Source organism: Cricetulus griseus, chromosome 2 (genome assembly GCF_003668045.3).
Source record: "Cricetulus griseus strain 17A/GY chromosome 2, alternate assembly CriGri-PICRH-1.0, whole genome shotgun sequence".
NCBI classification, from domain to species: domain Eukaryota; kingdom Metazoa; phylum Chordata; class Mammalia; order Rodentia; family Cricetidae; genus Cricetulus; species Cricetulus griseus.
The window spans coordinates 200,809,820-200,831,027 of NC_048595.1; positions in this window are offsets into that span (position 1 = coordinate 200,809,820).

Consider the following 21,208-nt stretch of genomic DNA (forward strand, 5'->3'; position numbering starts at 1 on the left):
CTTTTTTTCTGCTGAAGAGTGATATGTGGTCATTGGGCTTTTCTGAGCCAAAAGCTGATCCCTTCGCGCCTCTTCCTTCGCTTGTCTGACATCTGGAGAAAACACACCCTGGGTCTTGTTTTTGATGTCCAGAAGAAGAGTTTTACCTTGAACACAAATTCATTTTTTTTTTTTTTGTTTACTTACTCAGTGTATTCCTTCCAACCTACACCCTCCAGCACCTTTTCTTTTTTTAATGTTTTATATATTTTTTTTCACATGTACATTGTTTTGCCTGTTTGAGGATGTCGGATCCATTGTAACTGGAGTTATAGACAGTTGTGAGCTGCCAAGTGGGTGCTGGGAATTGAACTCAGAACCTCTGGAAGAACAGTCAGTGCTCTTAACCTCTGAACCATCTCTCCAGACCCCAGCACCTTTTCTAATGCTCATTCTCCCAGATCACACAAAGATCTTTTTAAGTGGCTTAAAATCATATTCCATAAAGAACATCTGAGGCATAATTTAAATCTGTGGCAAAGCTTTTTGAGGCTTCGTTATAGAACCAGACAGCCCTCAAACTGGAAACCCTTCTGCTTCTACATCCTGAGTGCTAGGTATCATCACACCTAGCAAGGCATTTTCTTTCTTTTGATATTTAAGATATTTATTATTTCATCATCAAAAAGATTTTCGCCGGGTGTTGGTGGGGCATGCCTTTAATCCCAGCACTTGGGAGGCAGAGGCAGGCGGATCTCTGCCTGGTCTCCAGAGCGAGTGCCAGGATAGACTCCAAAACTACACAGAGAAACCCTGTCTCGAAACCCCCCCCCAAAAAAAAAAGTTTTTCAATTAGCAGTAATCAAGCCTCAGATAAACCTAATTGGCTATGATACTGACACTGTGCAAAGCTAGCAAGGCATTTTCTTTTCTTTTTTGTTTTTGTTTTTCAAGACAGGGTTTCTCAGTGTAACAGCTCTGACTGTCCTGAAACTAGCTCTGTAGACCAGGCTGGCCTCAAACTCACAGAGATGCAATGCCTCTGCCTCCCAAGTGCTGAGACTGAAGGTGTGCGCCATCACTGCCCTACTAAATTTTTTTCTAAGATGTGGTATTGAATTGTATATAGTAAGCATGATATTGTGATATTTAGGAAAGAAAATAAACAAGTGGGGCAGAGAACTAGTGTCTTTTAATAAATATGAACACAGGAACCTTCAGCAAATACTGGCAAAACAAATACAGCAAAGAGAAAAGGAAGTATGTGTCTTGATTCAATTTATTCCTAGATACAAAGCTGGCTTAAATCTTCCTTTTTTCATGGTTTGTTTGTTTTGTTTTGAGACAGGCTCTCAAGTAGCCAAGAGTGGCCGTGAAGTCACTATGTCAGCTGGGGATGACATTGAATTTCTGGTTTTTTATTTTGTTTTGTTTTGTTTTTTGCCTCTGATTTCCAAGTGCTGGGATGATAGGCATGAACCATAATCCTCAGACTGGCTGGATTTCTTCAAACCACTGTACTACCCCACCTCAAAGGAAGAACTTTTTTCTCTGAGTATTTGAATAGATTCGTAAGAAAATTTTGACAAAATCCAACATCTTTCATGAGAAAAAAATTCAACAAAAGAAAAATTTAGGGACTTTCCTCTCATAGTAAAGGAGTGTACAGAAAAATGTCAGCTGAGACCGTATTTGATGATGAAAGACTAGTTGTTTTTGTCCTAAGATCATTAACAACACAAGGATGTATATTCCCAAGCCTCTAGTCAACAACTTACTAGAGGTTCTGGTCATGATAAATTCATCATGGAAAGCATGGCTTTGCCTCAAAAACAAAACAGAGCAGGCTGGGAAGATGGCTATGTGAGTGAAGTGTTTACTGACAAGCGTGGCGACCTGGACTCAGAGCCCCAGCACCCGAGGAAAAGCTGGGCTTGGCAGCAGATAGGTGTGACCTCAGCACTAGTGGTGGGGAGCAGAGGCAAGTGGGTCTGAGGGCTCACTGGCCACTCAGTCTAGCTGAAACAGTTAGCTCCCAGTTCATTGAGAGAACATGTCTCAAAACTAATGTGAAAACTTGGAGTTGGGTAGACAGCTTAGCAGTCAAGAGCAAGTGTTCTCTTGCAGGGGACCCAGGTTCACAACCCAGCACCCACATGGCTTCTCACAACCGTAAGTCACACCTTTCTGAGTGGGCCCTCTATGCCAGCTGAACTGATTTTCAAATATAGTATGAAGAAAGGATCCAACCTCATCCATCCATAGGAGGATAATCTAGGTGTCACTATACCATTAGTTGAGACTACAGTGGTTTCCATTTAATTCTATCAACACCATTTTCATAATCATTGTATATAGATAGACACATTGATTTATTTCTGGGCTCTCATTTATTTTATATTGATGTCTATCACTACCTTATGCTATTACCACATTATCTTGATGACAATTGCTTAAACAATAGGATTTGAAACTGGTAAGGATGAGTTTTCTAACTCAGTTCTTCTTTTTCCAAACATTTGTCTCCTTTCATGTTGACACCAGGCTGCACCCTGTTCCAAGTTGCTCTGTGTTGCGTAAAACAGTGGTTTTTCTGGCTGTACAAACAGCATTTGACTACATCCTATGGTCAAATACAGAGGCAGATGACACTGCACCTTTTGGGCACATAAACAATAATATCTGGTGGAACCTACGAGCCATAGACAGGATAATAACTCACCCATAAAGGGGTGCCACCTTGTAATGTATCAAAGTAACTTGGGCCAATGGATGTATTAAAATCTCAATAGAAAAACCAAAGCTGGGTGTGGCAGTCTAATCTTTAAAAAAAAAAAAGTCTAGTCTGGAAGAGAAAGATCTAATCTAAGAGACGTCTGATCTAAAACAGGAAGTCTTACATGAAAGCATCCTCTCTGTACACTGAGCACAGTGAATAAAGTAATTTTTGTCCTCATCAACCTTTTAAAGCATCTCATACAGGCAAAAATCATTCTTCTCGACCTACTGACTCAGAACACCACACAAAGGCACCAGGTATCGCTTGCTTCCCATAACTTGGGGTGCTGAAAGACATCCCTTTCAATGCCTGGTTGCTCCCAGAGAATGATCTCACACCTGGTCATCACCACATCTCACACATACACAGTGTTCTGAGTCAGAGACAGGAATGTCTTTCTTCAAAAAAGAAAAACACAGAATATGGGACAATGAGAGCTGTGTGTTTGGCTGAGCTAGGAGGAGTTAATTATGTTGGAAGTCTAAAGTACTGTACTACTGGCTGAATCATTTTTCTTAGAGGTCAGATCATTCCAAACAGGTTAAGCACACTGTATGTGAGCAGAATGAATACTTAGTTAAAAACGATCTTGAAGCACATTACTAACTTGGTTATAAGTTGAGTGAAAGTATGATTTGTAAAAGCGTTTCTCCTTTTAATCCCAGCACTTGGGCTGCAGAGATAGATGGATCTCTGTGTGAGTTCAAGGCCAGCCTGATCTACAGAGTGAGTTCCAGGACAGCTAGAACTGGTCTCAGGAGGGAAAAAGACATTTCTCAGGAAAAAGCATTCCCACACATTTTAGCATTATTCACAATAGCAAAAACTTGTAAAAGACCCAATCAATAGTTGAATGCATATGCAAAATGAATTTAATAGAATATTATCCAGCAATCAAAAACAATGGAGTTCTAATTGCAACTACAAAGATGAACCTTGGAAATAAATATGTAAAATGAAATAAGACACATACAAAAGGGCAAACATGCTGTGCCTCTATTTATATTAAACATTTAGAAGATAAATTATATAGTAAATAGTTTGAAGGTTACCAGAGTCTAGAAATAGGGTAGATGGGAATGTTATTGCTTGACAAAAACAGAGTTTCTGTTTGGAGTGGTGGAAAGCATCCTTAACAATGATGATGGAGCCGGGCCGTGGTGGCGCACGCCTTTAGTCCCAACACTCAGGGAGGCAGAGGCAGGCAGATCTCTGTGAGTTCGAGACCAGCCTGGTCTACAAGACCTAGTTCCAGGACAGTCTCCAAAGCCACAGAGAAACCCTGTCTTGAAACACACACCCCCTCAAAACAAACAAACAAACAAACAAACAAAAATGACGAAGGCTCCATGACATTGTGAAGTTAAATAAGATCACGTTTTACTGTATTGGCTCTTCACCTCAATATAAACACCAATTCAACATTAATTCATTCAAACATGATCAAATGGCAAATTTAATAGCATATGTTTACCGCAATAAAAAAAATCAGAAGATCTGAGTGTGGTGCTGCACACTTTTAATCCCAGCACTTGGGAGGCAGAGGCAGGGGGATCTCTGTGAGTCTGAGGCCAGCCTGGACTAAATGGTGAGTTCCAGGACATTTGAGATATCACTCAGGAAGACCCAGGGAAGTCAAGCTCATCCAAAGCTGCACAGTGAGTTCTAGGCCAGCTTGGGCTATATGATACTCTATCTGAAAACATAATAACAACAAAATCTCACAGGGCCAGGATATAGCTGGGTTGGTAGAGTGCTTGCCTAGAATGCTCTGGACTTGGTCCTTAGCACTATATAAACTAGACCTGGTGTCACATGCTTGTAACCCACAGGACTCAAGTGGTAAAAGGAAGAGAGTTAGGGGTTCAATTTATAAATTAGGCACAGGAGGAGCTGGAGAGATGGCTCAGTGGTTGGAAGCACTTGTTACTTGAAGGGTACCTGGGTTCAATTCCCAGCACCTATATGGTGATTCACAACCACCTGTAACTCCAGTTCCAGGGGAAATCTGTTCTGACCTCTGAGGACACTAAGCACTAGAGGGGTACACATATGTACATGGAGGCAAAACACACATAAAATAAAATGAATAACCCTGATTTTAAAATAAGGCACAGGAAGACACTATCAATGATGACTTGTTATAGAATAGAATAGAATAGAATAGAATAGAATAGAATAGTTGTGACAAACACAATTACTGTGCTTACAACATGGCTCTGACCAGTAAGTGGCTGAGAGGTAGCAGCGCATGGCGTCAAGATCCTGAGTGAAAGGATGAGTCACATCTGTCAGGACTAGATGAGGCAGCACCGAGTTTCATCAGGCTACTCAGAATGGGGTGCAATTGAGAACTTATGGATGATTTCTAGAATTTTCCATTTGCTGTTTCCTGACCACAGTTGACCTTAGGTGCCTGAAGCTATGAATAAGGGGAGACTTATGGGTATGACCTATGAAGAGAAGAAATAAAAGGAAGGAAAATGAGGAACTGTAATTCCTGGGTAGGTTGCCACAGTTTTAACCCTACCATGCAGGAGCAGCTATGCTCTGTGTGATTAGTCATTAGAAATAAAATTATAAGTGGAATTTAGAAGTTACTTATCCAACTCATGTGGACTTGGGTCACTTCATGTGTAGGAAAATTTAAACTTGGTGCTGGAGGATATGTCAGCTGACAGAGTACTCATCTTACAACACAAAGTTCCGAGTTCAACTCCTAATGCCCATGTAAAAACCAGGCATGATGGCATACACTGGAATCCCAGTGCTGTAGAGGCAGAGACAGGCAGGTCGCTAGGGCTGGCTGCCTGGCCAACAAGAAAGCTAACTGGTGAGCTCCGGGACAGTGAAAGGCCCTGTCTTTAAGAAGATGGGCACATTCCTGACCCAAGGAACAGTGTTTCCATTCTCTGCCTCCACAGCCATTGGCACAACCTATACCTATGATCACACATATACATACTATTTAAAAAGCGAAATGATAAACAAATTAAAGCTAAGCATACAATTTGCTAATGACTAAAAAGATAGGAAAAAATGGACCCTAATGTTGTCTACTGGTTTGAGCCCCAGTCTTCAGTCTCAGGGTTTCACTGAAGGAACAAACTGGTGAAGCTGCTGGTTGAGTTACTTAGATGCTGGCTGACCTGAGGTATGTATGTTCTCAGAGCCCTTTCCAAAGGAGCAGTATACTGAGGCAACAGAAAAGATTATTAGCCCAAGTCTGAGAAGAACAGAAGCAAGGAGGGTCAAGGAATCCATCTTTAAACAGTTATTAATAAAATGGAATTGTCAGCTGGTCGATGGTGACACTCTCCTTTATTCCTTAACCCCAGCACTTAGGAGGCAGAAGCAGGTGGATCTCTTAGTTCGAGGCCAGCCTGGTCTACAGAGTGAGTTTCAGGACAGCCAGGGTTACACAGAGAAACCGTGCATCAAAAAGAAACAAAGACAAAAAACTAGAAAAAACTTAAATAAAATGGAATTGTCAGAAGCAGCAGAAAGACACAGCCAGCACTGCTGTTGGTACCTGGAGGCAGTCATTCTTCACAACCTTCAGTCTGACGAGGTCAGATTCTTGAACATGCAGAAGAGAATTTTAGGACAAATCGGAGTAAAACAAAATTAATTTTGTTTTACACACCTCAAGCACAGGTGTGGGCTTTTCAAAAGGCAGAGACTTCCTTAAGTATCTTTACAGTGGCTATATAGATGATTTTATGGCTTTTTGAATTATATCATCTAAGTGATGCAATTTAAAGCAAGGTTTAAATATTAAGCAAAGTTTAAAATTGGGGTGGAAAGGTGAAAAACATACAAGGTGGTCTAGCCCCCCCCCCCTCTCTGTCTCTCTCTTTCCAGGGCTTTTGAGACAGTTCTCATATAGCCTAGAAAACTTAGATCTATGTGTTCAGTCTCATTCTACCAAAATGACAGTTCGGGCTCAGCTCAGGCTGAACTCTGACCCAGTAAATGTCAGCATTCTTCAAAAATCTTGTAGAGTGTGTTTCTGTTTGCCAGGAAAAGCTTGCTTTCTTACCTGGCCCCACCCCCTTCCCTGAACCGCTGGAGAAAGCATCTAGTTCTTTATTAACTCAAGCTTTAGTTTATTAACTCAAATAAGCCTCCAACAGATCATAGCCTGATGCTCTTTTCTAGGCTGTTCCAGCCAAGCCACCCTCCTGATGCCTCAGTATAACCTTGTAGAACTGGCAGGACTTTCCCCACCATTTTTGCTATCCTCTCTGTGCCCTAGAGATAGCTCTGGCAATCTGCAGGCTGCTCCTTTCTCTGCCTTTCACCCCTGCTCTCCCCATTCCCTGACTCCCCAGAAGCCTTGCTATTCTCTCTCTTATCTATGATAAAAACCTTTCCCTAACCATGGGGTGGCCATTTTTGTAGTTTTTTTTTTTTTACTGCCCCCTCAGTCACACTGTGTCCCTGAGGCTGGCTTTTATCCTCTTGCCTCCACTTTCCAAGTGTTGGCATTACAAACACGTACCACTACTGCCAGGCGTTGGTGGCACACGTCTTTAATCCCAGCACTCAGGAGGCAGAAGCAGGGGCATCTCTGTGAGTTCAAGGCCACCCTGGTCTACAAGAGCTAGTTCCAGGACAGCCTCCAAAGCCACAGAGAAACTCTGTCTCGAAAAACCAACCCCTCCCCCCAAAAAAAACACATACCACCACCGCACTAGGCAAAATCAAATTCACCAATGTAAAGGTGTTTATTTGTGGTGCTGGATATCAAATCCAGGACTTTAGTACTGAGTGACAGCAACAGCCCTTGCTTGTCTTGTGTTGAAGGTTTTTTGTTTTGTTTTGTTTTGTTTATTTTTGTTTTACAAGCTTTGGTGTTTTGTCATAATGTGTGTCTGTGTGAGGGTGTTAGAAGCCCTGGAATTGGAGTTACAGACAGTTGTGAGCTGCTGTGTGGGTGCTGGGAATTGAACCTGAGTCCTCTGGAAGAGCAGTCAGTGCTAGTAACTGCTGAGCCTTCCCTTCAGCCCCAAAGGTTTCCCTTCTTTCTTTTTATAAATTAGATTTCAGGATGTTTTATGAGACTCATTGAGAAAAGGATGCTAAAAGGTCAACCACAGACATTCTGGCTCTAAGTAAGTTTGCTATTTTTAACATTCTTGTTTGAGATGTTGTAACCATCCTGGTCCAATCAAAACATTCTAAAGAGACATTTGTGCCCCTGCCTTTGGCTTTCAGGTTATTGAAACAATGAACCCCAGATAAATTGGAATCCCCACCCCAGGCCAGGAATCTCATCTCCTGCTGGGAAACGAAAAGGGCTGAGGCCTGATGCCAGCCAGAGAGGAAAGTTGTCTCTTGGGAGAGAGTTCACAATATTTGTTTGGTTTGGTTTTTATTTCTCTCTCTCTCTCTCTCTCTCTCTCTCTCTCTCTCTCTCTCTCTCTCTCTCTCTTTTCCTCTTTTGAGACAGGGTTTCTCTATATTGCTTTGGAGCCTGTCTTGGAACTTGCTCTGCAGACCAGGATGGCTTTGAACTCTGCCTTCTGAATGCAGAGATAAAAGGCTGGCACCACCAACAGCCGGCTTGAGAGTTCACAGTTCTGACAACTTGGTAAACCCCCTTGCAGGAAGTACTGGAGCCCAGACAAAGGTGGGTCAGTACTAGGACTAACAGCACCTTGAGCTAGACCTATTAGTTAGGTATGCCTCTTGCCTTCTGTTTAAACCAAACCCCGGGTCAGAATGTCAAGATGGAATTGGCAGTGGTCACTAGGACTTTTATTGGTTCCTCTCCCCAAAGTGGCATCACTGAATAAACTTTTTTCCCTCTGCCTTTCACTATTATATGTCTGTCTGGCCTGTTGAGAATAGGTGGCCATGCCCAGCTTGTAGGCACTGCCAAGGTCCATGCTCTGTCCCTAATGACTCTGGTAAGAATGACTTCAGGAAAACATGCCCAATATCTTTAGGTAACTTTGGCTTTGTCAGTTATGTTACATGATAAATATTTGTCTTGATTCTCTGCCAGCAGAAAACAAAAACTAAGAGCCCAGGATAAGAAGTTTCTTGTCCTTCCCATGCCCTGCCTCTTAGTGTTCCCCATCTTTCTTCCTGCCCCAGAGTGAACAGAACAGGTAGAATGTAATGCACACTCTTGAGAGGATAGGCAGATCAATGGGAGCTGGTTATGCTGCTCTCACAATGTGATTTATTCACCTTTGTTTGGAGGAATTCAAGAAGCCTGACCTGAATCACCTGGGGAACGCCCCACAACCAAACAAGAACAGGGACTAAAAACAAAGAGCCAGAGCCCTTCAGTTCAACCTCTCTGCTCCTACGCCAGCACCTAGGATGCACATGAATGAGGAGAGTAGCCAGGGATGGGAAAGAGACATTTGGGGGACTTTCTGATGTTGGAGCCATATTTGTGATAGCATTCCCTTAGCGAAGCTTTAGTGGAGACCACAATTAGACCAAGACCATATTCAAAGGCAAACCGGTGGAATTAAAGCATGGACGTGTATTGTTGAAACAGGGTGTATAGGAAACTGTTTCCTGCTTTATCTGGGTAGTTTTTGGGAATAAATGTTATGTTTGAATGGGGAACACTTTCCTTACTTAGCGTATGTAAACTAAAGTGTTTTGCTGTTCTAATGGAGGTTAAAGTTAGAGTTGCCAGGGTTGATGAAAGTAAGGCCAAAGCATGAACGAAAACTTGTCATTGCTTGGTGTGCTGGCTCATGCCTTTGATTCTAGTGCTGAGGAGACAGAGACAAGAGAGGCAGATCTTTATGAGTTTGAAGCCAAACGGGTCTACATTGTCAGATGTTGGAGGACTTTCTCTGTCCCACCAGCCGGCTCCCAAATAACCACACAGAGACTTATTGTTAATTATAAATGCTAGGTCCATAGCTTAGGCTTATTACTAACTAGCTCTTACAACTTAAATTAACCCATGTTTCTTATCAGCCTCTAATGTCTTATTTTTTCTGCAGATTTTTTATTTGAATTAGAAACAAGATTGTTTTACATGACAATCTCAGTTCCCTCTCTCTCCCCTACTCCCCTACCACCATTCCCCCCCAGCTAAAACCCTTCCTATCACATACCCTTTCTGCTCCCCCTGGATGGCGAGGCCTTCCATAGGGCGTCATCAGAGTCTATCATATCCTTTGGGATAGGGCCTAGGCCCACCCCTGTGTGTCTTGGCTCAGGGAGTATTCCTCTATGTGGAATGTCTACCGCCTTTTTTTCAGCATGGTATGTTCTTCTCCTGCTTCCTCTGCATCTCACTGGTGACTCCAACCTTCTTCATTCCCACCTTAGCTTGGTTTGGCTCTCCCACCTAATCTCTTCTTGCCAAACTATTGACCAAGCAGCTCTTAATAATAATGAGAGCAACGCATCTTCACAGTGTACAAAAGGATTATTCCACAGCAGTGAGACTCATGATAGCTAGTGAAAGGCCAAACCAGAGCCATCCTAGAGAAAAAGGGCCCAAAACAGCACTATGTGAGACCCTGGCCCCAAGACTTGTGCAGATGGCTTACACCATCCACCCGGAAAAGCTTATAGGGAGAAAAGTGAGATAACTACAATCGCCCTGCAGGCAGGAAGGGGAGACAGATGGCCCTGACCCCAGGGCCACCAACCTGAAAAGTTGAGAAACAACTTTTATGGGGACAAATGGAACAAGAGATAAACCCTGGAAAGTCCCCAGTACCCCTGGACTCTGCAGCCAATCAGCTTCAAACCCGTATCCCTAACCCTATTCTGTGATCTTTGCTTTTTGAATCCCTAGATTATGAGGCTCATGACCTCCTCCTGCAGCTGCTGCACCAATCAGTGGAATGAAGTTCCTGCCTAGGCTTTAATTCAATAAAGAAACCCTGTGCTTGCCTTCGGAGAGTCAGCTCCAAGTGGTGGCCTCTCTGGGGGTCTTGTGGACTGGGCATAACACTAGGGCTACATAGAGACAGAGAGACCCCATCCCAAACTTGACAAAAACAAAAAATAAAAACAAACAAAATAAAAAAGCACCAAAAACCTAAACCCCAAACAAACAAACAAACAAAAAAAAACCCACTATGTTTTTCTGGATGTAGTGGCACACTTTTTTTTTTTTTTTATTCATTCTGGGGGCTGGAGAGATAGCTCAATGGTTAAGAGCACTGACTGCTCTTCCAGAAGATCGGGGTTCGATTCCAGCACTGGTATGGAAGTTCACAACTCTCTGTAACTCCAGTTCCAGGGGACCTGAAACCCATGGCAAAACACCATGCACATAAAATAAAAAATGAATAAAAAAATAAAGTAAGAGATAAAAGGAATTAAAAATAAAAAGGAAGTCAGAATATTTTTAAAAAGATGTTTGCCTGCATGTACATATGTGCACCATGGACATGTCTGGTGCCCTGCAGAAGGGTTCCCTGAAACTGGAGTTACAGCTGACTGTGATGGGGACTAGGAACAGAACTATGGTTCTCTCTGCAAGAGCAGCAAGTACTTTTAACCACTGAGCCATCTTTCCTAATTTCACATTCAGGAGACAGGGGCAGCTAATCTGGTCTACATGGTGAAAACGTGGCAAAGAGCAAACGAAACCTAACAAGTTTTGGCTTGTATTTATGATCTCAGTACTGAGGAGACTGAATGAGGCAGGAGGATTGCAAGTTCAAGACCAGACCTGCCTGGCTACATGGCGAGACCCTGTTTCAAGTGAAAGAAACAAATAAGTAAAATAGATATGTTTTAACAGACTTTACATGTGAATAACCTCTCTAATAGCTAAATGCACTTGAGGAGCAATATACCGAACTGGATAATGTTTTCCCTCCCTGGTAATGTAAACTAGAAGGAATACAACCTTATTAAATGGGTAAGCTAAATGGGGACCAATAAGATTGCCTAAATCTACACAGGTTGTTAATCTTGATGAGTATAAAACAGAAGCTGGTGGGGTGGTGTGGCCCATGACTTTAATCCCAACACTCAGGAGGCAGAGGCAGGTGAATCTCTGTGAGTTTGAGACCAGCCTGGTCTACTAAGCAAGTTCCAGGACAGCCTCCAAAGCTACAGAGAAACCCTGTCTAGAAATAACAACAATAACAACAACAACAAATCAACAGAAGAAGTTGGGGTTGGGAATTGGTTAAGAACACCTAGTTGCTCTTACAGAGGACTCAGATTCAGTTCTCAGCCCCACACAGTGGCTCACAACCATCTGTACACACACTCATGCACATAATACACATCCATACACATAAAATATTTTTTTTTAAGTTTTAAAAAGAAGCTGAAGTGTCAATGGGGGATCTGGAGATACAGCTCAGAGGTAGAGCATTTGCTTAGCATAAGCAGTCCCTGGATTTGATCACAGCAGAAAGAAAGAAGGAACACAGAGAGGGAGGGTGGGAAGAAGAGGGAGGAAGGGAGGGAAGGAAGGGAGATGAACTATTGGAGAAACAGCTCAGCAAGGAGTGCTTTCGTAGAATGTTCAAAACGCTCGGTTTGATCATCATCACCCCATCACCCAGCATGGTGACCCTCGGCTGCAATGTTAGCACTTGGGTGGTAGCAGTAGGAGGATCAGTTCAAGGTCAACCTCATATCTACATGGGGTTGGAGGCCAGCATAGGCTACAGGATACTTTCTCGAAAGAGGGAGAGGAAGAAAGAGGGAGAGAAAGAGAGAGATGAGATGGTGAGGGGAGTATAGAAAAGAAGTGCCATTAAGAAGAGAAATAACGGCTGGTATGAAGTACATATCAAGAGTTTACATTAAGAGCTGGTGGGAATCAGCCAGTGATGACTGCTGAGATTTTTGTTTGTTTCATTTTGTTTTTCAAGACAAGGTTTCTCTGTGTAGCTCTGGCTGTCCTGGAACTCACTCTCTACATCAGGCTGGCCTGGAATTTACAGAAATCCACCTGCCTCTGAGTGCTGGGATTAAAGTCATGCATTAAAATCCCCTGCCTGGCTGACGGCTGACACTTTGGACCAGATTTCCATTTGAGGAAAAATTCCAAGTTTGCTGTTAGATATTAAATGGCACTTTCCATAGTACTGAAAGACTTAGACTTGAAATGTGCATGTTTTAGAGGTATTAGGAAAACTCTTTCATGGCAAATGAAATACTCAAAAATGTTCTTTAGCAAAAAGCCAATGGTTTATATAAGACCATGATAGTGGGAAACTGAAAGGAGATAACATATTCACCATGTTCTCTAGAAAATATAAGTTTCTTTTTTTCTTCTTTTTCTTTCTTCTCCTTTTTTTTGCCCTAAAACCTGAAATTGGGATTGAGACGTTGCCAGATACAGTCATCATCTGACCATGTCTTCTGACCAGCGAAGAAATGCTGGTTTATAATAGCACTTCCAAGTGAGCATTCAGCATCTTCTCGGGGGAAGCCACTGCTCTGATCTAAAAACCAGATCAGAGGGCTGGAGAAATGATTCAGAGGTTAGGAGCACTGGCTGCTCTTCCAGAGGTCTCTAGTTCAATTCCCAGCAACCACATGGTAGCTCACATCCGTCTATAATGTGATCTGGTGCCCTTTTCTGGCATGTAGGCATACATGCAGACAGAACACTGTGTAGTTAATAAATAAATGAATCTTTAAATAAAAAAAATCAACTCAGAGGGTTGAACTGAATGCTGTTTGCTCCTACATTTGGTTTTTATGGACTCCTAACTGGAATTGATGGTCTGCTCAAAGGGTCAGTGAGAAATAACAGAAAGCTAGCCTATCAAAGGCCTACCCCTGCCAGGGCACATGAGGTAGAATGATGTCGAGCTTGAGACCAACCTAAGCTGTATAGCAGGTTCCAAGCCAGCCTGGGCTACATAGCAAGGCTCTTCTTCAAAATAGATAGCAGGGTGCAGTGGCTCACAGCTTTAATCCCAGCACTGGAGATGCAGAGGCAAACAAATCTCTATGTGTTTGAGGACAGTCTCCAAAAAATAATTAAACAAACAAAGGAATGCCCTTATGGAATTCACTATTTAAATTTGAAAGGTTAAAGTGAGTGTAGAGGGACTGGAGAGATGACTCAATGGTTCAGAGCTCTGACTTCTCTTTCAGAGGACCCAGATTCAAGTCCCAGCACCCACATGGCAGCTCACAGCTGTCTGGAACTCTGGTTCCAGGGGATCCAAAACCCTCACACAGACATATATGCAGCAAAAACATCAATCACTGCTCATCAAATAAAATAAGTTATTTTTAAAAAATAGAATGAAGGAAGGCTTTTAGAACAAGGTTCTGAAACTGGAAGGAAATTTCCCAACACAGTCACTTGAGGTGACTACTTAGGAGCGTGAAATGAGTGGCTGTAGAGAGATGGGCAAGTGTAGAAACAGCCCCATGCTCTGGAGCAACTTCCCTTGGAAAAATGTGTGGGCCTCTTCCTGGCAGGTCAACACCCAGCACCTCCCTACTAGTGAGTAATTCAGTGCAAGTCACTTCCTGGTTGGAGAGAATAAACAAGGGTTAGAGGACACTGGGCACAAACACTGTGTGAGTTGATCTGTTCTAAAAGCAATCTGTCAGGGGAAAACCCCTAATTGCCCTCTCTTGTTTGTATGTGTCAGGTCCAAAGGAAACTCCAATTCCCTAAGTCAAAAAGGCTGTCCAAATATCCAGAATGAGCTCAAGCTTGGTTACAAGAGGATTTCTGGTGGTTAGATAGAAGCCAGCATTCCTCAAGGGTCATTTCCCTTACTTCCTGCAAAAGGAGCTTATGGCTCTCCAGTTAACATAACCTGTGGCACTGTGCTGGCCTCCAGGCTCCCTGAGTCCCTCTCACAAGTACTTGTTATGCATTTTAGTGGCCCACACCAGACTCACTGTTTGCCCCTTTTCTCTGTTCTCTACTCTTCCCCCCTCTCTCAGGGAGCACTGGCCATGTTCAGTCTGCTCCTTTCTCTCTCTGCTCTGGTCTCCTCCAGATGTCTCTGGCTGTTTTCTTTCTCATAGCTATAACAAAAACCTTTCCCTAACCACACCATGGAGCAGTCATATCACCAGTTTATACGGTATAAGTGGGTGTGAATATGTATAAAATTTATGAGATGTATGTCCGAGTATGCGCTACATAATAGACGATCTGTCAATCAAGGCAAGGATGCGTCCTATTCCCAGCAGAGAGAAACCTTTCCCTCCGAAGGCCGGGACTGGACAAAGATCAAGTTCTACCCTGTCACCCTCAGTGGCCTAAGGAATATCTCTGATCTTTCAGGGACCTTGACTCAGGCCAAATCAGACTGGTGGCTTCAAAGCAGAACAGAATTTCAGGTCTCTCCAGTTTGAAGCAGAGTTAGAAGCTTGAGCGGGACAGTTAAGGGGGAAAGAGATGCCCAGAGAGTCACACCTGCATGCATCCTAAGGGACAGGAAGGAGCTAAGACAGTCCAAGTGTGGCTACTGGCTCCTCAAGGGAGAGTCACAATGAGCTGTGTTAGCATTAGCAGGCTTATCATTTTATTAGCTCTCAAGTTACATCTCAAAAGGTTGCTAAGAAACATTTACTTTACTCTCCATGAGTGAGATTGTAGGTTGACTCCAGTTAATCATAACTGGATGGTGTTATAGAGGGACACTAGGACAGTAGGGTTGCAGGTGGTACATGTTCTTTCCCTGTAAACCGAGTTTCTGATGAGATTCCAGAGAAATTCCAGGTGTACTGCTGGGCAGGGAGACACTGTTGTTAATTGTGCTGGACTTCTTGTTTCTATGGTATCCAGAGGCTTCAACCAGATTCCTGAGTGAGGGGACCCTCCTCGTCCTCGTGCCCCCATAATTTTCTCTTCATCTCCATTCATCTAAATTCATAAAAAGAAGCTCAGAAAGAGCCCTTGCTAGGCCCTGCTCCCATCCCGTGGGATGATTCCTGTGATCTTACTCTCACTTTTAATGAATCTGTACTTTCACTACTACTCAGTAGCTTGTCCAGTTTGTTGTTCAAGACACAAAGAACCTGGACATCACATCATGGGACACCTTGAGACCCCCTTCAGCAACAGTAAGTCACTGAAGCAGCAAGGACATCCATCCTTCACCCTTGGAAGAATAAAATGTCATAACTGTTGTCCATGTGACAGCGAACCTACCAGAGGGGACCACCCAGACGCAGCTAATTAAGTCTTTATTTCAGCTGCTGGGACTACTATCAGATATTCAGGGACCTATGTATAGCCCCAAGTGTTTAGAGAAAGAAATCTTAAAGGCAAAAAACCATACCCTGGTGTCTTGTTCTGCAACTGCAGAGTGAGGTTTTTCTACAAGCAGGCAGTTGAATGGAAGCTAAGGTAAGTTAAGTGGGTCATCTTGACATAAATAGAACAGGACAGGACAGAAAACAGAACAGAACAGAATTGGGGTAATTTTCCGTGGAATTCTCTATCAAGATCAAACTCTAGTTACATATGAAAAGACCACAATAAGAAGACATAATGGAGAACTCTCTGCCTTGCCCCCATCACATCCTGACAGGCATAGATGTTAGGACGGACAACCTGGCTGACCCAGCCAACTGACCACAGGCAGGGCATGCACAGGGACTGCTATGCAATCATCACGTCACTTGACACGCATTACGCATTACGGGCCTGTGTGAGGGCTCTACGCATGTGTGGTACCTCAGTGCGCATGCTCGATTTTTCCTTTAACGGTTCCAACTTCCTCCCCGAGTCTCTCTCTCTCTGTCTCTCTGGCCCTTCTCTCTCCCTCCCTTCGCTTCACTTTTCTCTCTTACTGTGTCTCTCTTCTCTGTAGTAGACTGGCTAATGTGTTCTCTATAGTTTGAGTCTCTCTCTTTTTCTAATTTAAGCAGAAATCTAACAATAGACACTTATTTTATCTGAGTTTTCACATTCAGTGCAAAAAAAAAAAAATCCATTCCTGGGTGAGGGGATTACTCAAAATACCAGCAAATGATTGAAACAAAATACCAGCAAATGATTGAAACAACAGGTACCACATTAGTTTGGGCCACTCTTTTTGTTTGTTTGTCTTGTTTTTTTGTAACCAAGAATCAAATTTTACAGCCTACAGTATCCAATAGTGAGCAGAGAGATATATCTAGTGTCTAATGGACACGTTATGTTGCATATTTTCTTTAAAGTGATGGTATGGTAGAGAACAGGAGCACTCAAAACAGTTGTTGGCTCTGACACTTGCTGCTCTTACAGAGGACCTAGGTTCAGTCCCCAGCACCCAAATGGTAGCTCTCAGCCATCCATAACTCCAGTTCTAGGGGATCTGATAAGTTGTTTTGACCTCTGTGGATAGCAAGTACACACATGGTACACAGACAAACATGCAGGCAAAACAATCACATACATAAAAATAAATCTTTAAGATAAGGAAACAAAGTTAATAGTAAAACATTTGCTTAAGTAAGGGCAGGAAACATTTTTAACCCATGAGTCATCTCTCCCCAGCCATTATTGTCATCATTCCCGGTGTTATGAATTGGTACTGAGCACACACTTTACTACTGAGCTATACTTCCAGCCCCTCTAATGAATTATTGACCCCGAAGTTAGACTGAAGTATAGAAGTCCTGGGAACTTCACTTGTGGCTGGCCTCTAAGTTAAAGGCCGTCTGTTTGCATTTAAACTTGTGGTCACTGTCATTAACTCCACGTAGTCAGTGTCCAAATTAAATTCAATTATAAGCCAGGCTGGCTGGCAAACATCTATGATCTCAGACTTTGAAGAACAGAGACAGGAAGTGAGTTCCAGGCAAACCAAAGCTTCAAAGCAATAATATGTCTTAAAAAAACAAAAATTCAATTGTAAAACGTTTGTCCGGTGTCAGAAAGTTGGTGGTGGGTGGGGAGGAGGGGCTGGAGAGATGTCTCAGTGGCTGAGAGAATTTGCCACTCTTACAGAAAACCCAGGTTCTGTTCCCAGCACATGGTGGCTCATAACTATAACTCCAGTTCCAGGGATCTAATGCCCTCCATGTCCCCACAAAGGTAACAGAAATGCACATGACACAAATACATACATACAGATTAAACACTCCTACACATAAAGATAAACAAATCTTTTTTAAAAGTTTCTGTTGAATGCAGTAAGCATAGAGCTTTTACAAGTTCTGTGAGGGAGAGCCAAGAAACACTGAACTGTAAACAGCTAGGTGGGACAAAGATGGCTCAGAGACCTTGTGCTTGAGTCTGGTGTCTGAAGTGAGTACAACCTTGTGGGAGATCATGCACCTTACAGTGAAATTCTATTGGGTTCCAGGTAGGTGATGGCAGGGCCTACATAGAACACTGTTCAGCTATGGGAATGAAAAAGGCATGAATTCATGTTACAACATAAGTAAACACTGACAATGTTATGGTACTTGAAAGAAACCAGACTCAGAAGAGGATGGAATATATGAACTTGTTTATACAGTGTCTAATCTAATTAAATCTACAGAAATAGAAAGTAGATCAGTGATGTCTTCTTAGGTTTGAGTGTTGAGGTTGAGATGAGTGCAGAGGGATTTGGGAGTTGGTAGGTTTCTTCATGTGTTGGAAATGTTCAATAATTAACTGTGCTGGGGTAGTTACACATGTCTGAGAATATACTGGTAGCCAGTGAATTAAACTTCATATGATGAGTTGTAAACTAGGCATAGTGGTACACTCCTAAACTCACTCTCAGCGTTAGGGAGGAGTATCACAAGTTCAAGGCCAGCCTGGGCTACTTAGTGATGCCCTATTTACAAAAGACGTGAGAAGGGATGAGGAGATGGCTCAGTGCTTGCTATGCAGGCATGAGTTTGGATCCCTAATACCCACATAAAAAAACTGAACTCCCCACATATGCCTGTAAACCCAAAGCTAGGGAGGCAAAGTCTCTGGGGCTTGCTGAACTAGTCAAATTTATGAGTTCTAGGTTCAAAATGGACCCTGTTTCAAAAACTCACAAAGCCAGGTGTGGTGTCAAATGCCTTTAATTTCATTACTCAGAGGACGTAGGCAGGCTGATCTGTGAGTCTGAGGTTAGCCTGGTCTATGTAATGAGTTCCAGGCTAGCCAGAGCTACAGAGAGAGACTGGGTAGTCTGAATGTGATTAAGCCCCCATAGGCTCATATATTTGAATGCTTGTTCCCCAGTTGGTAGACTCTTGAGAAGAACTAGGAAGTGTGGCCTTGTTGGAGGAGATGTGTCACTGGGAGGTTGTCTGCCTGCTCTTACCATGAGAATGGACTGTTATTCTTTTGCTTAAATTAGAAATGAAGAGGAGACGCAAGATGAGACATGAGACTATTAGACATATTAACCAGTTTATTATAGGCCCGACAGAGTAGGGAGACTAAGAAAGTAGAGGAACAGGGTTGATGGCTAACCGCCATGGCCGTTTGCCATAGAGAGGCAGAGCATAGGTGGGAGAAGAGAAGAGCAGAGCAGAGAGCAAAGAGAAGAGTAGAGAGAGTAAATGGGCAGGGGTCTGTCTTTTAAAGGGGTCCTCTACACTTGTGTGTAGACTTAGTTCCCATGGAACCCTGGGCTGACCAGGGTACTGCCTGAATGGATTGCGCCAGGTAACAGAGGCAGGCCAGCATAATGCCTGAACCTTTCACTAACTTCCTGAAACTGTAAGTGATCCCATGGTTTCTTTTATAAGAGTTGCCTTTGTCATGGTGTCTCTTTACAGCCATGGAACACTAAAACAGAGAACCTGTCCTAAAATAAATGAAATTGAAGGGACCAGCTCCCCGTTTTGGCAGCCATAACAGCCTAACACGTGCTTGCCTGACCTTGCCTTAGTCACTAGGAGGTCAGATGCCTGCCTCATGGCAAGGAACCAATCAGAAGTTAGCTAGTGGTGCTATGCTTTACAGCTCTGGGTGTGCTTTATGGACAAGTGCACAGCAATGATGCACAGAGCATAGCAACTGCCCTGGGAGGGCCTATGGACCATAACAACCAGTTGACCAATCAACACAGGGCAAACCCTCCAAGCCTGGAGGCACACCAATCCTGAGTCTGTGCGTACCCCTAGACACTCCCCTTACGCTGCCCTATAAGATCTCTGTCCTGTGGTTTCTCAGGGTCTTTTCCCAGTCATCCGTCATGATGGTTGGCTGAAAGGCCCATGATTAGCGTCCCTGCAGTCCTGGGCCAAGATCCCAGGGGCCTGAGCCTCCGGGGTTCTTTCAAAATAAAATTAAATGAACCAGGCATGGTGGTTTATGCCTTTAATCCCAGCATTCAGGAGGCAGAGTCAGGCAGATCTTTGTGAGTTCAAGGCCAGACTGATCTACATAGTGAACTCTGGGCCAGCCAAGGCTAAATTCAAAGCTGTCTCTAAACAAACAAATAAATATTTAAATAACTCACTGTGGTAACTTAAAAGAATGTTCTCTATAGGGTCTTTGAAGCACTTGCTTCCTGATCAGTTTAGGGAGGCCATGAAACCTTTAGTAAGTAGAGCCTGGTTTGAGGAAGGACGTCTCTGGGTAAGATGTGAAAGTTTAAAGACTTGCCCCACTTCCAGTTCTCGGTCTTTGCTTCCTGTGTGTGAAAGAAATGTGATCAGTCAGCTTTCCATTCTTCTTCTTTTTTTTTTTCCTGGACAGGGTTTCTCTGTGTAGCCCTGTCCTAGAACTCTCTCTGTAGACCAGGCTGGCCTTGAACTTGCAGAGATTAAAGGTGTGTGCTACCACTGCTTGCTCTTGTAGCCATCCCATCCCATCCTCACCCCACCCCTCTCTCCATCAGTGCTCCCCCCCCCCCCCGCTCTCCCCATGTTATGGACTCTAGCCCTCTGCAACTGCAACCATAATCCAAATTTCTTTGTTAAGTTTCTTCTGGTCATGGTATTTTAGCACAGTAACAGAAAAGCAACTAACCAACAGATAAAAAGATTAAGAAGCAATTGAAGAAGACACTACCATCAGCTTCTGGCCTCCACACACCACCCCCATACACATACACAGAGGATAAATTATATGTCATATGAATTACATCATCTCACAGAACTGATATAAAAATAAATAATGGTTATCTTTTAGAAATATGTACAGTAACCTGGCATAGTGGCACACGCCTGTACCCTGAAGCACTTGGGAGGTGGGCGCAGCAGGCTCCGGTGTATCCTGAGTTCCCGCAGAGCCTTGCAGATGGTTTGATTCCCTAGTGTTAGCACCTGGCTTTGATCTGCCTTTTGTAGCTGCTACCTATTGTTTGAAGTATTTTAATCTTATCTGAGAGTTTCCTAAAGGTTCAAAGCCTATGCAAAACTTGGTTCTGGGAGGAGATGTCCTGTGACTGGAAATTGCTTTGGGGAGCTTCAGATAAGAGGTTTTGGTATGCAGAAACTGACTTGCTAAGGTATAAACTGTATAACAATAAAAACCCTTTTTGCGAAGCTACAGTCAGTTCACCAGAAGCTGACTCCCATGCATCTGGAAAGGCCAAGAATCATCCTAGAAGGACCCCTATTCTTTCACGGACCTGA